This window comes from Protopterus annectens, chromosome 6.part0, assembly GCF_019279795.1.
Source record: "Protopterus annectens isolate FY-2018-M chromosome 6.part0, PAN1.0, whole genome shotgun sequence".
Taxonomy (NCBI): Eukaryota; Metazoa; Chordata; order Ceratodontiformes; family Protopteridae; genus Protopterus; species Protopterus annectens.
Window position 1 is genome coordinate 60,794,574 of NC_056737.1, and position 23,176 is coordinate 60,817,749.

Consider the following 23,176-nt stretch of genomic DNA (forward strand, 5'->3'; position numbering starts at 1 on the left):
ATTACACAACATCTATTTAGGGGACATGGATATTTGGCGTAGGTACCTTGATGACTGCTGGTTGATTTGGTGGGGTGATGTTACATATTTACTAGAGTTTATCCAATATCTAAATGAGAACAAATGGGGGATGGAGTTTACACTCAACATGCATGATCAGGAGATCCATTTTTTGGATGTTCGTATAATACGTAATCCAGATCATACTCTTTCTACACAAGTGTTTTGTAAATACCCCAATACAATAGTTTACTGGAGGCGACTAGTTTACATCCCCATCACATCATTAGAAATATACCTAAATCCCAGTTTTTGAGAGTGAGGAGAATCTGCTCAGATCAAGATATCTACGAATACCATCAACCAGACCTCATAAATAGGTTCCGCAAATGGGGATACAAACCAGGGTATGTTAGTACAGCTAGTAATTGGGCTCAGGAACAAGAGAGAACCAAATTATTGGAATAATATAGTAAAATCAGGCACAGAGGAGGAGGTGATTAGGTTTGTGACAACTTATGGCAGGAACATCAATGCTATTAGGAATGTTATTAAGAATAATTGTAACATTCCTTTGGCTAATCAAGAGTTAGCTAAGATACTGACTCCAGAGTGTTTATTTTTATACCGTAGAGGCCGTAATTTGGGCTCATACTTTAATCACTTCAAAACTGGGTATACTGGGACAGGTTGTGGTCAACAAATTATATTAACAGTGGACAAATTGATTGGGTCTTTTCGGTGTGGGCATTGCTCATTTTGTATACACATGCTTAAAACTAAAGAATTTTCTAGTAGAAATACTAGCAGGGTATAGCAGATAAAATGTTTTGGTAATTGTGGTACGGATTTGGTGGTCTATTTGGACAGACATCCAGGCCACTCAGGATTAGAATGTCGGAACATCTTAGTGACATGAGAAATCAGCATTTGACAAATGCCTTATATAAACATGCCTTAAATCATAAAACAGCCAAATTTCATTTTACTATCATTGACAAAATATGGGGGGATAGATCCAGGAAAATGGGATGGCACAGTATATTAAATAATAAGGAGAGGGCTTGGATTATTAAATTAAGGGGGTTGTTTTCCCCTGGCTTGAATGACCATTTTTGAATTTTTTTTTGTATATAGCTTGAGTATACCTCCTGTTATTATACTGTGGCTTTAAATACTGTTTTTTCTGCTTAATTGATTCATTTAGAATACTATGTAAGTATTTTCTGAATGTCAGTAGTGTATCACTGAAGAAGGCCTTGGGGTTGAAACTGGCCTGATTTTTTGTTTTTTGCCTTTATGTATTAAATATACAGTATTTATCTCACTCTTTGGTGCTGGCCTCATTTTGAGTTTTACATTGATTTTCCTTTTGCCATATTATTTGATTCACATTTTATTTTGTACACATTTTATCATTTGAGTTTTTTCATCCGTTCACTAGTAATTTCACTTGCTGTACAAACATTCACAGCCTTTGGTAAACACAGGTCAGTGTCTCTTAAAATACTAGCTTTTGTTTCATCATTTCTTATAGAACAATTTATTGTATTTGTTGTTAGAGATCTGCGTAGCTCACCAAACTCAGTATTTGGTTCTGTTCTTAAGGTTAGCAATATTGGCATCTATAATCTTTAAAAGACTGTGCTGTTGTAATGAATAGATGTCTAATGAATGGCAAAGTGTTTCTGAGATGGCAATAATTGGAGTTTTTTTTTCATAATTGCTGCTATTTTGTCATTCTCTTTATCAAGAAAAGTGAGAGCTAAATACTTTTGTAATTTCTTTCCTTGTAACATAGGAATGCAACCTACTGAATCTCTTCACATGTTTCAGCTAATCCACTTGCAGAGAGGAAATATCACATATTTGGATTCAGTGCATCTAGATTTCTGACAGATCGCCACCAAAAAGTACACTTCTGTATGCCCAATCACAAATAGTCATATAAAAACAAATACAATACTTCAGTGACGGAGATGGATTTTTTTTTTCAGTTATTGCAGTTACCTTGTCCTAGCAGGAGGCTTAAATAACAGACCAGACAGTAGATGTGGATTAAACTCCATAAGATCTGCACTGCAAACTAAATTCTCAGGAATCTATTTACCAGCTAACATGCCAATCACTGTAGCTAGGTTTGTAAGATGTGTTTGCAGACAGAATGAAATAAGTTGAGTGTTTAATGGAAGCAATATATGAAACTGGATAAAAATAGGGTTTAACTGAGGGTGATTGCTCTTTGCATACCACCATTTCTATACTTTAAAGATGTTGTAGCATGGTAGGTTTATGGGTTATTTTAACCCTGATGTGGCTAAGTTGCCCAGTGGGTAGGGCAGGACCAGTACAGGTGTGAGGATCAGTCTCTACCTGTCACTTGAAATAGAGTAGCAGTGTGAATCTTGGTCTCTGCCCATTCTGGTGGTGGCCAGTAGCAAGCTCTGATGGGGTGTAGGCAGCATGATAGCTCATTGGTAATATCCTTGCTGGATCCAGGATTCAGTCATGACTTCTGATCGTTGTCTTTCTATAGTTTGTTTGTTTGTGTTTTACATATCTGTATGGGCTTTCTCTGTGTATTCTGGTTTTGTTCCTTTTCTCAAAAAAGAAAAATAAACATGCTGATTGATTTTCTGGTCTTAACTGTACTTGTATAACTAGATGGATATATGGACAGAAAGGTAGATAAATAGATAGACAGATAGATATAACATCTGCCCTTATTCATTTGGCACAGGTAGTATCTAAAAATAATTAGTAGAATCAGCTCTCTTAGCCAGATTAATAAACAATAAATACTTAAACCTTCCTTCATTCTGAATTATAAGAAATGTTTCTTGTGTCATAGCCATATCAATCTGGCTAGGACTTCACAAAATAATGTGTACTACTTGGGATGTTTAGAGTTTAGATGGCCACATGCAGTGGTGAATGCTAACAGTAAGATATTGTACTTTAATAAGCAAGCATTTTGATTGTATTTTACCACTTCTGTGTGCTCTGCTGGCCAAGAAAAGTGTTAATCTTAGGGTTATGAAAAAATACTGATGGGATGGTGATTGGTTCAAGTACTCAAGCTAAGATGATTACAAACTTCTACAGCTTATGTGCCCCAAAGGATCCCCTTACTATGAAATATGCTCCCCATCTATGTAAAACAGAGTTCATCTCTGGTCCCACTCAAAAGAAACTTTGACAATTGGATGGGAATTCAGAAATTTACCCCCAGTTTGGCCCCATGTGCCATCAATAAGAATATGCTTATCCTAAGTAATAGCCCCTCTAAAAATCCTTAATTACCTCCCTATTAACATGCCACCCCCACGTACAAATGCCCATAATACTCTAGGACCCAAATGGTTTTGGGTGCACAGCTAGGCATGTAAGGCCCCACTGGTCATTAGCCTAGTAACAACCTATGAACTTATAAATCAGAAGAAATGAAAAGGGTGGTGAGAAGAACACTAAACATAAAACAGCAGCAAAAAACGAGAACACAGAAAATCAAAATAATGCCAAATGTACAAAGTTATGCTATATCAGCAGCATGAAGGGCTGCAAAGTATTTTACATTTTAGTTAGAAGTGGTGTGAAAAGGCACTTCTTCCTGGTACCTTGCGCATTTTTACAAAAGACATGGGCAGTTGTAATAGAGTGTAAAGCAGCACAAGGCAGTTTCCAGAGGTAATATTGTTAAACAAGCTTTGCAAAAATTTGAAGCAAGAAGGCTTAGCAAAGGGAGTCTTTGATTTGTAGTCCTACATGCCTTCTTGGAATCATTCATTCATTCATTTATTAATTTATCCATCTTTATTCATTCATTCTTTGATTACTACTTAATCCAATTTAGGCTTATAGGAAGATGAAACATATCCCAACAGTCCGTGGGCATTTGGGACCTTGTAATGATTTAAGTACTTTGGATTCTTATCAGATGAGAGGAATTCAAAGATATAAAATTGTTTGCAGAGGTGCAGGAAAGAAACAGAAGAAAGTTTTGTCTGGAAAGTAAATTGTAACTTAGGGATTAGTAGGAGGATGTCAGAAATGTAAAACTCTTTTTGAGAAGAGATAGGAATTACATACGGTGCTCACACAGAAGAAAGCTCAATGTGCTAGATGATATAGAGGACTGATTCAGAAATACATTTATTTGTACAGCACAAGTTTGAGATGAAGAGGAAGTACATCCAAGAAGAGTGCTGTTAACATTCACTAGTGTAAACAATGCACTAATATTTAGAACCTATTCACTGTAATGTGCACAAGTGCACTTAAAATGCTATGTAATAATATATGAGCAGCTCTTCACTGTCAGTGCAGATTACTATAGCCGTAAGGCATGGATGGGGTTTTAGTTCATTAGCTGCTCCACCACTGTATTTTAACTATAGCCTGAGCTGTAGTCAGAGCTACTTGTTATATTACCTGAAGGACTTTGACAGGCCTTTTATCTTCATTCAGTTACTATTACTATTTTGACTTCTCTGACACTACTATTTTGCTGGTGGATATGGGATGCTATTTTAACACTGGTTTTATTAAGATTCTTTCTATTTATTGTATATTCTTACTTGTTATTTCCTCATCTCTTATTGGTATTTTAATCTATTTGTTTTAATGTCTGGACTGTCATTTACTACTAATTGACCAGTTTTCTTAATAAGTTTGCATCTCAATTTCCTGATTTGCATTTTTTATATTACTTATATTCAGGACTAGCTCTATGCCTTCAGGCCATTAGCTTTCTCTCATGACCTACTGACAGTATTACTATCTACAAACGATGTACATAAAAGGTACATAGCTATTTCTTCTCACTGCTGCCATCAGAGACACAGAGGGTCAGGGCACGGTACTCATTTGATGTTACATGACTTCCACTGCAGAAAAAAATGGATGTAGGTAGACATGATTATAGTCCTGCAGTATGTAATGGTCGCACCATCTTTCCTTCAAAGACAGGTAAGTGTCATCTCCTCTCTTATTACTTCAGTCTGCCAGGAGAAGGTCTGATATGATATTGGCCTTGCTCCTGAAATTCATCATGGAAGCCTGGCTTCCAGATGGTTAATTCTGAGGGATTTCAATACCAGAGTTGATGAGGTTCTTTTCATTACAAAGGAACATTTGCTTGGGTTGTTACCTCTGCTAAGTATAGAAAAGGATATATATTGGACTTGTTTTATCTATCGGCATCATGATAAGTGATCAGAAGGCAGAACCACTGGCATGGTCAGATCATACCCTAATTCAATTTGAAAGCAATTTATACTGTATAACTGCCCTTAACAAGTCGCAGTGGTCTGCAGGAACCTATGTGAAACCCCCCTTTGCATTTCCACTACTGTCCTACATCAACAATTACAGGATTTTGATGCTGGGGTATAGCTGAGGCAGCAGATGCTTGTAATATGATCTTGATTGTTTCTCATGATATCCTAGATGAAAGCCATGTAGTGTGCGCTGTCTTCCTCATATAACATGAAACATGTTAGAATGTTGACCTCCATGGATTGAGGAGAATAGGGGAAGGCTAGCATATAGATGAGATTGCACCAACCTTATACTAGGACATGCTTCTGTATTTTGGGCACTTTTTTCAATTCTGTTATTTTATATATTTATATCATTTTTTACTAGATAAGTGAACTGGTTTACTGACCCTTTAAGTTTTGACTCAGGTATTGATAGATAGTATAAACATAACAATCAGATTAATTTATAACATGTATAAATGTTACAAAACAGTTGATGTTATTTGCTCACAGTGAGGAGACACAGTGTCATTGCATTGCACAAATATGTTTTAAACACCTGATATGCAGACAGAGTAGAGAAAATTATGCAAAGAGAGAGAGAACTACTTAATCTGAAACAACTACTATGTAGAAAGAATAGAAAAACGATATTTGCATAATGTAACACAATGTAAAATATACATATGTAGATATATGCAATCTAACTTATATACACAGGACTAATATCAACTTTTGAAAATTAGATATAGGACATATATATATATATATATATATATATATATATATATATATATATATATATATATATATGTATATATATAGATAGATAGATAAACATATATAGATAGATAGACATAGATAGATATATATAGATAGATATAGGTATAGATAGATATATGCAGATTCATGAGGCAGTTCTTCCAGACTTGTCTCTGGAGATCTCAGTTGTGAAAAGTTGTCTGGCAGCACTCTTTTGGATGGGTTTTGGAAGAATGGGTTATGTAGAACTGGATTCATATTTGAATGACATGCTTATCCCATCTCTGTGCTTTGTCAGCCAACCAAGCCACTAATTGAAACCAGATTAGCAGGGCCACAGTCAGGGCTTTATCCTTATATGCCACTGGAACAGCCTAATGTTTTTATCATTCTTGTTATGTATTTCCTTTTTTACGTTTTACTGTGATAAGAGTTTAGATTTTATTTGCATGAATAAGTTTTAACTTAAATTTTGAACTTGAAGTAAGGGCTTGTTTTAAAATACTGCACTTGTGGTGTATCATATATATCTAGACAGATAGATATTTGTGTGTGTGTGTGTGTGTGTGTGTGTGTGTGTGTGTGTGTGTGTGTGTGTGTGTGTGTGTGTCTGTATGTGTGTGTGTGTATCAACTGACACTCATAAGTTGTACCAAATTATTGTAATGACCCTGTGGACAGACACAACCATCATTTTAATGTATTCACTATTATAACAAGGTATATCCATTAGAAATGCATTGATATATATATCTTTAGTAAAAACTATTGGCATAATGTGGGGGGCTACACCCCCCACACCCCCAATGTGGGGGGGCTGTGCTCCCCCCTTATTTAATATTCTCACTCTAGGGTTGCACTGCAGTGGGGCAGGGGCTATATTCCATTTTCGACCAAATGAACTTCGACCAAGTGAGCTTTCAGTCAAGTGAGCTTTCAGTGAAGTGTAATGCCTGGAATAATTTTCGACTAAGTGTAATTCGACCAAATGTATGGAATCCATATATATATATATATATATATATATATATATATATATATATATATATAGATATATATAGATATATATATATATATAGTCCACAAAATCCAGCACTCACAAATAAACTTACTACAGAAAGCCCATTGTCTCCATAACTAGGGCAAAAGAAAATAGGACCAAACACAAAAGTACGTGAGTAAATGTTTCTTTTTTTCAGAACAGAAGTCTTGGCTATAATTCAGCAGCAACGATCTGGCTATTACACAGACCAGTTTCGCCCCCTGTCATCATCAGTGTGAATACACGCTACCCTGACCTATAAACCCTTACATAGTAACAAATCAACTGACATATTAAAATGCAAAAACATCTAACAAAGTACTATAAATGGAAAATGAAGTCACAATAAACTACTAAAAGACCATATTCAAAAAAACACCTAAGTGAATCAAATCATTAAGGAACATATTTTTTGTTTTTCACCAGTGATCATTTAAACCTGGTTCACTATATAAACCAGGTTTAAATGATCACTGGTGAAAAACAAAAAATTGTTACTATATAAGGGCTTATAGGTCAGGGTTGCATGTATTCACACTGATGATGCCAGGGGGCAAAACTGGTCTGTGTAATAGCCAGATTGCTGCTGCTGAATTATAGCCAAGACTTCTGTTCTGAAGTAAAGAAACATTTACTCACGTACTTTCGTGTTTGGTCCTATTTTCTTTTGCCCTAGTTATGGAGATAAAGGGCTTTGTGTAGTAAGTTTATTTGCGAGTGCTGGATTTTGTGGACTGTGTAATTTCGAGTTATCTGAGCACTGCGATAGCTAGCGTGCACCTGTGTTTGGAGAATATATACATATATATATATATATATATATATATATATATATATATATATGTGTGTGTGTGTGTGTGTGTGTGTGTGGTTTACCATCATATTGCTGACCTGCACATCTGCGATGGCAGATGTGCAAAAGGAAATTTTCAATGGTTTGTATTAGTGAACCACAAGATGCCGAAGACACAAAAGAGCAAATGCCAAAGTGCATTCACACTTTTGTGAGTTTGGCATTCTGAGTGGAGATCGCACTACAGTGGGGATCGGGACATGTACCCATTCCTTCACTGTAGTGAGTCCTCGGAGTTAGTATATATAATTAGCGAGGGGTGTGGGGGTGCAGGGAGGGCTTGCCCCCCTGCTAAACATGTTGTGAATGGCACTGTATGTTGAGGTAAGTTTGAAAAAATGTCAACAGTTTGAATTCGGATTGTTAACATTTTTTTTAATTTGTATTTGTGATCATTCGCTAACCTTAATTTCAACAGTGTAAACATTGTCTAAATTATGATCGTAAACCATATATATATATATATATATATATATATATATATATATATATATTTATAGGTTCATAGGTTCATAGGTTCAGACGTTTCTACTAGGCTGATGGCCCTGGGGCCTTTACAAGCCTAGCCATAGGATTACCCTGGCATTGTGCCACCCGACCTTAGTTCCCAATGCCTCTGTTGAGTAGAGCCACTGGAGTTATCCTCGGGGTGAATTTTCTATTTCTTATCCACTCATCAAGATTTCTCTTGAAGAGGGTCAGCGAGTTGCTCTGCTTGACATGTATGGGAAGTCTATTCCATAGCATGCACAGTTTCTGGGTTATGAACCTGTCCATCCAGGACGTTCTGTTGATTGTGGTAATGAGGTTGAGGTCCCCGGAGTGTGTAGTGTGGAGGGATTGGGATTTCTTTAGATGTAGCATTTCTAACAGACCTGGGTCAGACATGGTTTTGTAAGTCAAGTGGAGATTGCCCCTAAGTAGGCAATATGAGACAGAGAATAAAAATTCACTTTCAAATCTCAAAATACTACAATATCGAATTGCAGTATTTCAAGACAAGACTATCGAAACTGCAGTTTTTTCAAACTGCATATTAATGAATGTTACATTGCTGAAGTTGTAGTAGTTGCGGTGCGGTCAGTTGTGTGTGGTGTCGTGTGCTGTCACTTTAAGGTATAGTGTGTTCTGAGATTGGATGTATGGTTATGTATGGACATGCAGGTAAGTTTATAGTCTGTTAGGGTTTTGCGTATGTATTTGTTGTTTTTTTTATTTTTTTGTGCAGTGGTAGGTGATAGTGTGTGTGTAGAAATATTGAATGTGGTGATTTTTGTATATCTGTGGTGTGTGTGTTTCTCACTGGTATGCATTTGGCAGTGTGTGATGGAAGTATAGGATGTGCAGTGATGGTTTGTTGTGTTATTTCTGAAACTGCAACATTGGAGTTGGTATATTTAAGTGGAAACAAACACAAACAACCAAACCAAAAACCACCTCCAGAGGAAGCCTTAATAGGCAAAAATAGTAAAATGAAAAAAAGGCTTCCACCACAGCGAAAAGTTCACTGAGAAGTTCTGTTAAAATGTAGGCTTTAATAAAACGAAGAAATAAAAAGCACAAATTGTGCTGTTCAAGTTGCAGGTCAAACAGGATAAGCGCTTTCAGTTAAAAATCCTTCTTCAGATCCTGAAGAAGGTTTTTTAACTGAAAGCGCTTATCCTGTTTGACCTGCAACTTGAACAGCACAATTTGTGCTTTTTATTTCTTCGTTTTATTAAAGCCTACATTTTAACAGAACTTCTCAGTGAACTTTTCACTGTGGTGGAAGCCTTTTTTTCATTTTACTATTTAAGTAGGGAAGGTGTGGGGAACACAGCCCCCCACATGGGGGGGTGCAGGGGGGCTTGCCTCCCTGCCTATACTTAGATTAGTTGGGTTTTGTTGGTGTGTGTGTGTGTGTGTGTGTTGTGTTGGTTTGTTGTGGTGTAGGAAGGAAGGTTGTGTTTTTGATTTTGTTTGTATGGTGGAGGGTTTATTAAAAAACAGTGCGTAACATACTGGAAATTTGGTATTATGAACTTTCAGTATAGTGACATTCATTATTTTAATTTTTCGTTGTTGTGGTCTTTAGACATTGTCATCTCGAGATACTGAAATTCGGTATTTCAGTATGGTGAGATTTGAAAGTGGACCCGTGTGTGTGTGTGTGTGTGTGTGTGTGTGTGTGTGTGTGTGTGTGTGTGTGTGTGTGTGTGTGTAAGACATCTTCTGAAATCATGACCCTGTCATGGTGAAGTTTTTTTTTTCTGCCCCCATAAACATAAGGCCACCATTGTCTGAAACTTATTGGTCCTAGTAGAGTTATTTTTGGTAAATTCATCTGAGTGAAGAGGGCCAGATTAACAGTGAGCCACGGTGCCCTTATGTGATGACTCACTTAAATAACATGAGTACGTCACCTGAAAGAGAAACACTGGGACTTACAGTAGAAGCTAGCCATGGTGGGCATTCATTAGCAAGTGCATTGGAGCAGATAACCCACATAGCCCAGCTATGCTTGGCCCAAAAAGCTGCATGAAACCTCTTTGTTGGCTGATCACCTGCAAAGTGAATGGTGGTGGTGGTAAGATGGTCAGGATGGTCAAGATGAATTAAGATAGATTAGAACGTGACAATGAAAAGTGGTCACTGTTGAAGAAAATGTCACAGCCTTTGCAGAGGTTGAAAAGTATAAGATATGTTTTGCTGGCTTTCCTTGTCCGGACAGCACAGGTTCTACAGCCAAACGTCTCAGATTTGGGTGTCATCCCTTCTTTGGAGATGACCCTCAGGAGTGGCCCACAGTGTTGTTCAGCTAAAGATTTGTCAGAAATTGAGAGGTTCACCTCATCGGGATTAAAAGATAATATCCATGTACTGTTTGCTTATGTGCACCTAATGCCTATTTTGAGTACTTGAAGTCATGGAGACTGCGTGTGCTGTGCTCAGTAAGGTCTTAACTGTGGATTTTGTACTCGCAGTGTGAGATTTCAACACTCATGGTGGGGTGTGATGAAGATTCCTCAAAGGGTGTGATTAGGGTTAACAGCTTGCCTGATATGAGCCTGAATGGTGAAATGTTATTGGACATTTGTGCTAACTGTTGGTTGTCCGTAACAGACACAAGGCTGCTCATAGGTCTTGTTGATGCCAGAATACCTTGAGACAAATACAGTGACAGACTTTGTAACCATGTTATCAGACATTTGGACATAGATTCTAGATACTTTGGTCAAGTCAGGTGCTAGACTTTCAGTTGACTACCATTTGCTACCTGTTTTTTGCAATATGGCTACAATTTGGTTGAACAGACCAGCTAAATTCAAATGTGCAGTGAAGGTATCTTGAAAGTACAAAGCACAGTATAAGTTCAGCTCCTACCTTCAAGAATGTTTCTCATAAATATTGGGGGAGGTCAGGGACATGGAGCTTGAAAGGACTCTGTTTAAGCTGTAAGAAACTGGCAGCAGTAAGGCGATGTGAAAAAAAGGGTCAGTGCTCACCATGGCAGTCACCATAGAAACTGGTGAACAACAGCTCTAAGGAAATCCATAAAGATAAAGAACAATGCTAGCAAAGGTCTGCAGATATGACTAGCAGGTAGAGACAGGTCAGAAAGGTACCAGCTATAGCTAACAACAAAGTAAAAGCCTAGCATGTGGAAGTTGTAAAGGAGAGCCATAGCAGTGACTTTCAAATTACCTCAAAAAGGTTTCTGATAGAACAGGCAGTGGTACAAAGGGGGTCAGTTGGACAAAATCAAGGCTATCCTTAAAAGATTAAATAAATGCTAATCTTGACAGGGAATGCTGTCATTAGGTAGATGTAATACTCAGATGAGCTACTGAACATGGTAGGAAGTAGTGACGGAAGTTAAGTGGTGGCATTAAGTACACTTCTGTAAGGAAAGTGACTGCATCAATAACAGTTCCAAGACAGCAAGTCTTCAGAAGTAGATGTGATCTGTTTAGAAATGCAGAATATATGGTGTATGATATCTGGGTTAATGTTCCATTTCACACATGAGCGGAAAATGAGGACAGTATATAGGAATTGACAATGTGGGAAAGTATTCTCAAGTTTAAAAAAAGAGGACAAAAATATGTATGTCTACAGTTACTGGAGTTTGGCTTTATTGGCCTGAATGTCTCCATAAAAACTTAAAACATAAAAAAGTAAAAAGCAATGGGTATTCAAAAGCCATGTAGCTGAAATGCTGCTCTGTACATAGCGGTCATTTACGTATATCCCATGGGTGCCCCTTACAAGAGTTTTTAAGATATTGCACAGTAAATACTCTAGCCTTGCAAATTTTATCTGAATGGTTGGTCTGTTTGACCTTTTCAACCTTCGGTTTTGATTCAATTTCAAAAAGGTAGACAAGAACCAGTGTTTCATTTGGAGGGGGACACTCTTTCCTGTGCAATCCATTCCTTTCAGTCATGTCCCATCCAGGAATTTCTGTCATTCCATGAAAAAGCATTGAAGTCTCCCATTTGAACTACACAGCCAGTTGGTGACATTATATCAAACACCACTCCCACTGCCTTAAAGAATGACAAATACTCCACATAGCTGTTAGGAGCTATGATCTTCCATCTCAGGGTGTTCATGGACTTCTATAGAAGCTATAGAAGTGTGAAAGTTTTATGGGTGATAGTCAATGTGGGCAGAAAAATGTTGGGCTTCTTATTTCTGGTGCTTACAGTGGAGGACAGCAACCAGGGATGAGGGGCTCCCTCAGTCTGAGCTGATGGGAACTTACCCCCATCTCGAATCAGAGCTGAAGTAATGGAGGCTTTTAGAAGGTAAAGTGTTCTTTCTTTGGTTTTTGGTGTATAAAATGACTCACACCTTAGGTATCTGTTTATAAAATTATTATATAGCAGTGCATTAAAAAAGAAGTCACCCTGAAACTTTTGTAATGATTTTTTTTCCTTCTTGTCCTGGAGAGCGCTCAGCTGAAAGCTGATGAAAGGGAGAAGTTCTGGGATTTCAGGTAGAGAGCGATCAGATGGAAACAAGAACTACATCTTTGCTGAAAGGTTAAAGGGGGGGGGGAAGGAAAAATATTGCAAGTGAAACACAATAACAGTATACAAAGCTAAACAAAAACATTTGAGAGTATGACAAAAAATCTAGTGATTTTGTTGTTAACTGCAAAAGCCCATTAGAAGTAAGTTTTGGGTATCAGTACAGGAGCACTGAATAAACGTCTGAGTATAGAAACAGCTACAGGTAACACATTTTTTTTCATTTTTCCAGCAGATGGTGATGTATGAAGGCTTCCTTTTTTGCAGCCTTCTACAGTTTTACATTGGGAGTGGTCAGTTATCCAAGGGAGGGTTCAACAGCAGTGAGCAGTTTGCTGAACACAATATGATTAATTGGTTTCTTGTGACTGGGATTTTCCCCTGATATATGAATAAAAAATATTCTGTTCAGGGATGTGGATGTTTCTGCACCGTTATCACAGATTATGTAGTCTCTGCAATGCCTGCCATACCATAATTTACTAATGCCCTGCATAAGCACCATATATGTGACTTTTTTCTGGCACAAAATGCATAAAAAAGCTCCTATTTTTTTAACTTCGTTGGCTAGTGGTGGGAAGCCAGAAATAATGTATTTTCTTAAATTGTAACCCTGCAAACACATAGTTTACAACAAGTAGTCATCCAACATAAAAAAGTTAGTAAGAGAACAAATTAACTGGACAGTTACCAACAAGTAGGCTTTTTTCTAACGGATGGCTTATGAACTGTACCATAGCATGAAAGCTGATGCTAATAATTTAATTGGTAATGGATATATAATTACAGGCTGTTAATGAATAAACTCATGCTGGATTATCGGCTATAACTGAGCACAGATCTAGTTATTTTAGATAGTAATGCAGCATAATCATAGTTAAACACACACAAAACATTTGAAGCTTGGATTAGAATAAAAGAAGACATACTACTTGTAAAAATGGGACATCTGTCAGATGAGCATGCAAAGGGAACTGAAGTAATTGATAGCTATAGAGGAAATTTAATACAAACACTCATCAGAGGTTTATGACTCACTTAAGGAACCTTTTTTTCTTAGCGTCTTAGCACTTTGGGTTATTGTTTAGTTAATGCGCTTATCTGCAGAGAGCACATGTTTAAAATGCTATGTAATTAAAATGCTGAGGCTTGTTGATCCATTGATTTGATATTATTATTCCCAGCCAAAGTATTTTACTTTAAATCACAATCTGGATATTTTAGTATGCTGTTGAGAAAGGCAAGACTGTCATTTTTTAAACTTATGAAATAAGTTATGCATATTTCACAAAATGAATGTGCATGTCATGGACCTCTAATATGATATGTTATTTATCCATATACATAAAATAAAACAGGCAGTATGTAGACCTTATGCTGTGCATTAAAGTAATGCTTTGCCAAAATTTGGACATGTTTGAGCCTATCATGTTTTAATATGTGTGAAATATCTTCCTGTTAACTTTAGAGGTTATATGCCGGATCCTGTTGTCATTTATTGTGGGAGAATTCAAATACTTCAATAATTATCCACAGAACACAGTAGCAGTGAGGTAACCAGGCACAACTCTTTCTTCTATTGTAATAAAAACGTATTTATTATAAGAATGAAACAAGAGGTAAGCACTTTTGCTGAAATAGCTTCATCAGACCATTAACCAAATAATCAAGAGACCAATACATTTATAATGCTTTAAAAAACACCTAACCAATCGGATATGGCCATCCATTAAACTAGAAAACGTGGTATTGCAGTGTGTGATGATATTTAATGACATATCTGACATCAAAGGTAAACATCAGATAAAACAAAAACTCTCATCACTAGGGCAATATAATTAAGAGCACATGACATTACAATACATAATGATATTTAAAAATATGTCTAACATGAAAAATATCAAATAATGCAACACTTTCATACTAAAAGACAAAGACTAGACCTGGATTTAATACTTACTAATTCTACAGGCTTTAAGTAAGAGCTTAATGGATGCCCTCTCATTTAGTCCTTTCCCTCTATCTGCTCTGTGGGTAATGAGCCAATGAGTTTCCCTTTTCTCTGTATGATTCCTAATGTCACCTTCGCGAATATGCGGGGTGACCACTTCAGTGACCCTAAATCTACGCTTGTGTAAGTCACCTGATGTTTTAATGTGTTTAGAGAGGGCATTGTGTTCAGATTGGATCCTGATGCTGTAGAGATGTTCCCTTATCCTGTCTCTAAAGGGTCTGTTGGTCTTCCCCACGTAAAAACAGTGGCAGCACTCACATTCCACTAAATAAATCACATTGGAAGTTGAGCAATCTGCTGCTCTAAAAACAAACTCCCTGCCTAGATCCGGATGTAAAAACACATTTGAACTATGAATAAAAGGACAGAAATTACATCTACCACAAGGTTTAGTAAAAGTTATCTGATTCTCCACACTTCTAAAATTCCTACTATAACAAAGTAGTCTCTTGAGATTCTTCTTATTCCTGTATAGGAATCTAGGACTATGACCTACTAAGTCCCCTATTGCAGGGTCTACTGTCAATAGGGACCAGTTCTTTCTAAATACTTCTTTAACTTCCTTAATATCACTGAAATAGAACACTGATATCCTCAGATAGTTATTACTATGTGTAGTATCAACTACTTGTATAATTATGTTTCATGAAGAAAAAGGATGGCTTCTTTAAAAAAATGCCGTAATAAAAGCAGAAGGAAACTGTTAGGCCCACTGAGTCTATTAATTGCCCTACTACTGTGAAGTCCTCAGAAAAGCTTAATGTGTCTGTTAACTTTCCCTGTCTAACTACTAGGGCTCCCTTATTAATATAATTTATTTTGAGAACATGTTGCAGGTTAAGGTTCCCAAAAATTGTAGGTGGAAAATGAATGGAAGCATCTATAAAACAAACCAACTATTCTGTAAATACTTTACACAAACATTTTTTTATTTATTTGCAGTATTACCTTGGAAACTCTTTATTGAGAGCTTTATGGATCAGATTTCTGGTTGACCTGGAAACAAATAAGGGTTTACCCAAATGCTATACACAGTGTGTTGATAGAAATGGCCCAGCCAGACAATTACCTGTTTAAGGATATGTTTAGATAACTTTAAAAGACCTAGATAAATAACCACTTGAGCAGGGTACCTTATAAATATTGTGGATGTAGTAGAAATACAGAACACATTGGGGTACAGGGATAATCAGAATGTTCTTCCTTGGCTCTGTGGACCATCTGTGAGCTTAGTGAATGGAGATGTCGGAATTTAATTCTGAATGTCATGAGCGACTAGAAAAATACCTTGAAGAAGAGGTGATATTGCAATGTAAGCATTCTCTACTTCTTAATTTTGATGGGTTGGAACTGGAAAGACCTGAGAATGGAATGCACATGCTTTCCTTCTTTACAAAAAACAAACCTTAAATCAAAACTGTTTCTTCCTGTGATGCAGGCGCACTAATCCTGTGATGCAGGCGCACTAATCCTGTGATGCAGGAGCACTAATCCTGTGATGCAGGAGGACTAATCATGTGATGCAGGAGCACCAATCCTGTGATGCAGGAGCACTAATCCTGTGATGCAGGAGCACTAATCCTGTCATGCAGGCACACTAATCCTGTGATGCAGGAGCACTAATCCTGTGATGCAGGAGCACTAATCCTGTGATGCAGGAGCACTAATCATGTGATGCAGGCGCACTAATCCTGTGATGCAGGAGCACTAATCCTTGTGATGCAGGAGCACTAATTGCATATGCATGCCATGCATCACGCTTACACAAATATAACCGACATTTCTCACCCAGCAATACTGTTGATGGCCAGGAAACCATGCAGCGCAGCAAGAACACAAAAAGAAGATGCATACAAGTTTGCCTATGGGCAAAACTGCTCTGCGAGATCATACAGACAGCCACAATGACTACAAGGGGCGAAAATATTGTAATAACTGCAGTATTAATGCATTAAAGAAAAGTGTACTCAGTGCAGTGCAATGTACACTGCAACAATTACTTGAAAATTGAAATAATAGGTGGGGAGCTGAACAGCAAGGGCAAATACAATGAAGCATAAATACACTAGGCAGGGAAAGTGTGCTGATTAAAATGGCCACAGACATGAATGACAGGAATGAAGAAAGAGGAAGAGGGCATGACAAATATGGCAGTGTACACAAGATAGGCTATGTCAATATATGTACACTTCCAAGACAAGTCAGTAACATAACATTAACTACATATGTAAATAGTACAGTACATACTGCTGCTTACATCTCCTGTGCGAGTATATTTATATCATCACAGTATATATGTGACTGTCATTCAAGGTTACATCTCAAGCTAGATGAATGGTTGTTCTATAAACATCACTGACATGCCACTAGAGAGGACATTTAGCAAGGATGGTATATACAATAGGGAGTATGTACGTGCTGTGAAGATCGCCAAAATGACGCTTGAATATGACTGAAATGTCAGCATATCTCACAAACAATCATGGAGACAGCAAAAGTCTCAAGGGAAAACTGCTGACAGAAGCAGACACAACTGGGAACAATTTTGAAATATTAACAACATTAATCTATGACATTGCCAGAATATGTGAGTTTACATTATTATACATGTTCTGTAGGAACAGACTTGTACAACTGTAATAATTGTCAGCATTCTATAAGGGGAATTCACCACCTATTTTTCAAAAAATAAACTGTCTTTGGAGGGGTTAAAAGAGACAGTATTAAACCTCCTGGAGTTGAATTCAGGGGCAATCCCGACCAGTTGATAGGTTTGCATGACACATAAGCCAAAAGGCACACCAGCTTGAATCAAAAGCCATGCCATCATTGTTTTCAATGATCTCTGTATTTACTGGGTGCAACACAGTAAGACACATCACACACGCATCTTGTACAACAACTTGAAGGAAAGTCCTAACAGGTATGCATAACAAAGAATAGTTCTGTATGGGTGACACGATGTGTGCAAGCTTACTGTGCCAAATGTAATACACTTGACTAAACCATCCCTGGCTGACATAATGATAACAACACTTACAAGCAACACACTAATATGAGTTGCTGTGTATTGCATGCATCTGCATATGTAATAGTGGATATTGCATGAAGTATCTGTGATTGATGTGTGAATTAAGAAGTGATGCATTATAATGAATGGCACAGCAGTATGTCAGACTGACTATGCCCATGTGCCCAGAAACTACAGCAGTGTAAAATCTAGCATCAATGTTCAAGAAAGCTGTCAGTTTCATAATGTGTTCTCATACCAAACAATAGATGGAGCACACTTAATAAGCACGTCAAACCTCAAGACGTGCCACATGATGACTATACTCCTGATATTGCCACTGAAAATGTTATACTGCCATGAAATCCTGACTTGCATACATATGTGTTCATGCAAAATGTCTTGTGATGTATTGTTATGTCTGTGATGGTATACGGCCACAGTATAGCTGTACTTAAGATACTACTGGACTTCATTGGTTCATAGATTCGTAGCAGAGTACTAGACTAATGCTCCAAGAACACATAAAAGTCTAGACATATTTAACATTAGTTTCATGATTTTAAATAGCTAGGTGAACAGAGTTCACACATTTATGAGCCTATGCTGTAATTTAAGATTAAATGCCTCTATTCATGAGGGACATGGGTGCAACACCAGGAGTACAATTACTATTAGCCATCCATTGATATAGGTTACACTTGAATATGATCAGGAAAGGCCTTTAATTTACATGAATGTGAAGTTTGTTCCAAAGAAGAGGTAGTGTCTGAGAGACAGTTCTATCTCTCCAGCCTGATTTATTATGTCAGAGTATAGGTTAATATCCTTGGAATGAGTGACCCTTGTTCTGTTTGATTTACCAATGTGTAATATTTCCCTCAGGGCCAGATTTGTTACTGCCCTGTAGGCCAGCCACAAATTGTCCCTCATTAGTCTGTAGGGGACAGAATATACTGATATGGCTTTCAATTGTTCCCTGTAGGACTTGCCTATTACATCCTGTATCTTCCTTATGCAAAATGTCTGGTGTTGCTTCAGCTGTTGCAGAGATGTGGTGAGTTGAATGCAAAAGGGTGTATTGTTCTTAATTATTGTTGTTATGAGGGCCTAGTACAATGGAATTATAATATCCCTTGATCTGGGTGACATGCCAATACTTAAGAGTTGTGCTACATAAAAAGGATTTGTCACCACCTTGGACACATGTTGGTTGAACTTCTGATAACTATCTACCTGAGTAGCAAGATGATGTACCACTGGGTCTACTCACAGGGCTGTCTGTTTATATTGTAATTAGCTTGGGTATTTGCCTTACAAAAGGGAATAATTATGCTTTCTTTGCCATTTAGTGTGTCTCCGTGGATCTGGCACCAATCATTTGTGTGTGTTAATACTTTCTGCAGTATATCAATACTGCTACTGGATTCAAGGATTGTCCACAATTTGCAGTTATCTGCAAGTTTATTGGACAAAGGCTGTGTAAGTATGCCTTGACTTCTGTGAATTAAATACCAAACACAAAAGAGCCTAGTATAGAACCCCGTGGTACTGCACTGCTGACTGGCCTTTTGCTACAGGTGAATTCAAACACTTTGACAGTATGTGCCCAGTTGGTGATCCATTGGACTACACACTTTGTAACATAGTGATTTATGGCCAGTTGAGAGACAGTTTCTCTGTAATACCTGAATGTGGAATTGTGTCAAATGCCTTTGTCAGGTCAAGTTATGCAGGATGCACATTCTTTTCCTCATCCATGGTCTTGGTGACCTTCTTGAAACAGACAACCAGATTTATCAGATATTATCTAGACTTAACAAATTAAAAAAGGGTTGGTTACACAGTCGGGAGATTAACTATGTTCTTGTTGATAAGGTCCATGATGATTCTTTCCATTGGTTACAGATAACACTAGTTAGGCTTATGGGTCTATAATTACCTGTGTCAGGTGGTGGTACCCCCTTGTTCAGACCGATGAGTTTTGCTGTCCGCCATTGTGCCAGAAAATAGTCTGTCTGGAGGCTGTGATTAAGTAGGGATCCAGTTGTGTTTGCTAAGTCATATTTTAATATATTGATAAGACAACCTGGGATGTTGTCAGGGCCCATTGATGCCATGTTTTTAGCCTTAGAGAGCACACAGATGAGCTGCTTTCTTGACAAAATATGCGAAGTAATGTTTACATCTATACTTTGGGTGGTGACCAGCGGGGACAGGGTGGTGAAGTTTGATCATATCCATACCTCTTAACCTCTTAGTGCTAGAAATCTGGACAAATCCTGTCAAAATTGGAGGACAAAGGCCCAAAAAATAGGGACAAATTTTAAAGATTGCTCTTATAAACTTAGAAGATTGCTACAGTAAAAGAGTTTGTTTTAGCACACATTTTCTGAGGGATTTGATGTTGAAGACTCAAATGTATGTCACTATTTAGTGATTTCAGTCCTCAAATCATCCCAGTGATTTGTCAGAAGACCACAAATTTTATGTGGAACAGGCCAAAAATATGAGCCAAAAAATCTAGACATTCTGCAAAAATCTGTACAGTTGAGAGGTATGGATTCAAATCTGTCAGCTAGCAGGTTTTGTGTTGCCCCTTGTTGAGAATGGGTGGTGCCATACATACCCATCTGTGAGCATCACTGTGTATTCCCCTTAAGATTCTGTATTTACTTAAAAAAAGTTTTGTGACAACACCTTCAAATGCAATCTTGGATATGCATCACATGCCACACACAGTCATACAACTTTACCTATTTCATGCTATTACATCATTCACACATCATATCCCTATATGTTTATCATTGCAAGGTGTGTGTGAGTGCTCTGATACCATATATGGGTACATTACCTATGAGGTGGAAGTGGTTCATGCAGAAAAGTTAATGACACAAATACTAACAGTTACACAATGCTGCTGGGCAACACCTGAATAATCCTTATGAGTAGCAAAACAATTGTGCATAGAATAAATTCCCAAAGGTCACAAGTGAATCTGAATTGGTCATATGTTTGTTTATATAACAGCATTACAATATCTGGGTGAAACAAGGCATATGTGCCCATGTAATCAGTATGATGTAATACTGCTGTATGTCATATAACATTTCATGATGGTAGCTATACACATGAACATATGAGTCATACTGCAAGTCTCTCTGATGGCTGAATGAAAAATGTGTAGAATGTTAATATACTCCACTACAAGAACACATGCCTTATTAAGGCAACACTATACATAGTATCATCCTATGTCAACAGTCCTCAGGAGGCATATTACGGCAACTGTTATGGAAGGAACATGTAATCAAATGACAGCAGTGCCCATCAATGCATTACCTCAAATCACAATTTAGAATACACTGTTGTAGGGCTACTGTACATTGACACCTCAACACAGCACATGTGGATGACAGCAACATTGGCATGTGCAATCTTCATAGGGTCATAGGATATTACTAGGCTAATGTCCAACATCACATAAAATATGAGCCATAATTATATAATTTAAATAAAAAATTGTTTTATATATATATATATATATATATATATATATATATATATATATATATATATATATATATATATATATATAGGTCGACTTCACTTGATTGAAAGTTCACTAGACTGAAGCTCATTTGAAGGAGCGCACTTGACTGAAAGCTCACTTGTCTGAAACTCATTTTGTTGAAAGGTATATGCCCTTTTTCCCATTGTAGTATGATCCTGGAGTTAGTATATATAGTAAGGGGGAGCACAGCCCCCCACACTGGGGGATGTGGGGGGTGAAGCCCCCCACTTATTTTATACATTTTAAACCATATACATGGATACTAACAATTAAATGAATAACTCTTTTTAGAACACACTATATACCCAAACTATGTGTGGGGCTATGCCCCCCACACTCCCCTTACTATGTATGCTAACTCCAGGATTGCATTACAATGGGGAAAAGATCAAATACCTTTCAACGAAATGAGTTTCAGTCAAGTGAGCTTTCAGTCAAGTGAGCTTTCAGTCAAGTGTGCTTTGTGAAAAGAGTTTCAGTCTAGTGGACTTTCAATCAAGTGAAGTAGACCCATATATATATATATATATATATATATATATATATATATATATATATATATATATATATATATATATATGGATCTATCTTACAACGTCGACAAGTCAAAAGCAAAACGAAATCACCGACACCACATAACCGACATTTCACAAACACGAAACCTCACATGCCCGACACACCATAATCCCGACAAGCAACAAACAAAACAAATGCCCGGTCCAAAAAGCACACACACAACACAAGCACACCAAAATCCTTACAAACCAACACTAAACCTCACATACACAACTACCTACAACCTTAACCCAAACCCTAACCCTAAGGTCCCCCACTATCGCACACTCACCTAACCCGCCCTAACCCTAACTCACTTAACCCGCCTAACCCACAAACTATCACAGTTGCACACTTACCTAGCCGCCCTAACCCTAACTCACTTAACCCACCCCTAACCCACAAACTATCACAGTCGCACACTTACCTAGCCTGCGCCCTAACCCTAACTCACTTAACCCGCCCTAACCCACAAACTATCACAGTCGCACACTTACCTAGCCAGCCCTAACCCTAACTCACTTAACCCGCCCCCAACCCACAAACTATCACAGTCGCACACTTACCTTACTCGCACCCTACCGTCCGTCACTACCGCATACATCCACAGCCTTTTCCCATGTCGATGTTCTCAGCGTCGGGGTTTTGATCCGTCGGTCTTCTCCGTTTTCGATCTTCTGGCGTCGGTGTTCTCGCTGTCGGCGTTCTGACTTGTCGACGTAGTCAGATAGAACCATATATATATATATATATATAATGGAAGATAGTAGTGGTATGTGTATATATATATATATATATATATATATATATATATATATATATATATAAAAATGTATAGATAGATAGATATATGATGGAAGATAGTGGGGAATGTGCACATGTGTGTATGTGCTGATTTTATTACATACTGCCTCTGTCCATATGTGATATGTGCACCACCCCATGACACAATTAGCAATCCCACATTCAGCGATCTGTAGATGGCTAGCAGAGGGTCATGGAAGGGCTGTGCTTCACAATGTGTGCATGCATCTTTGAGATGATGACATCCTCCAGTATTCTGCAGAAAAGATGTTATGTGAACAGAGGG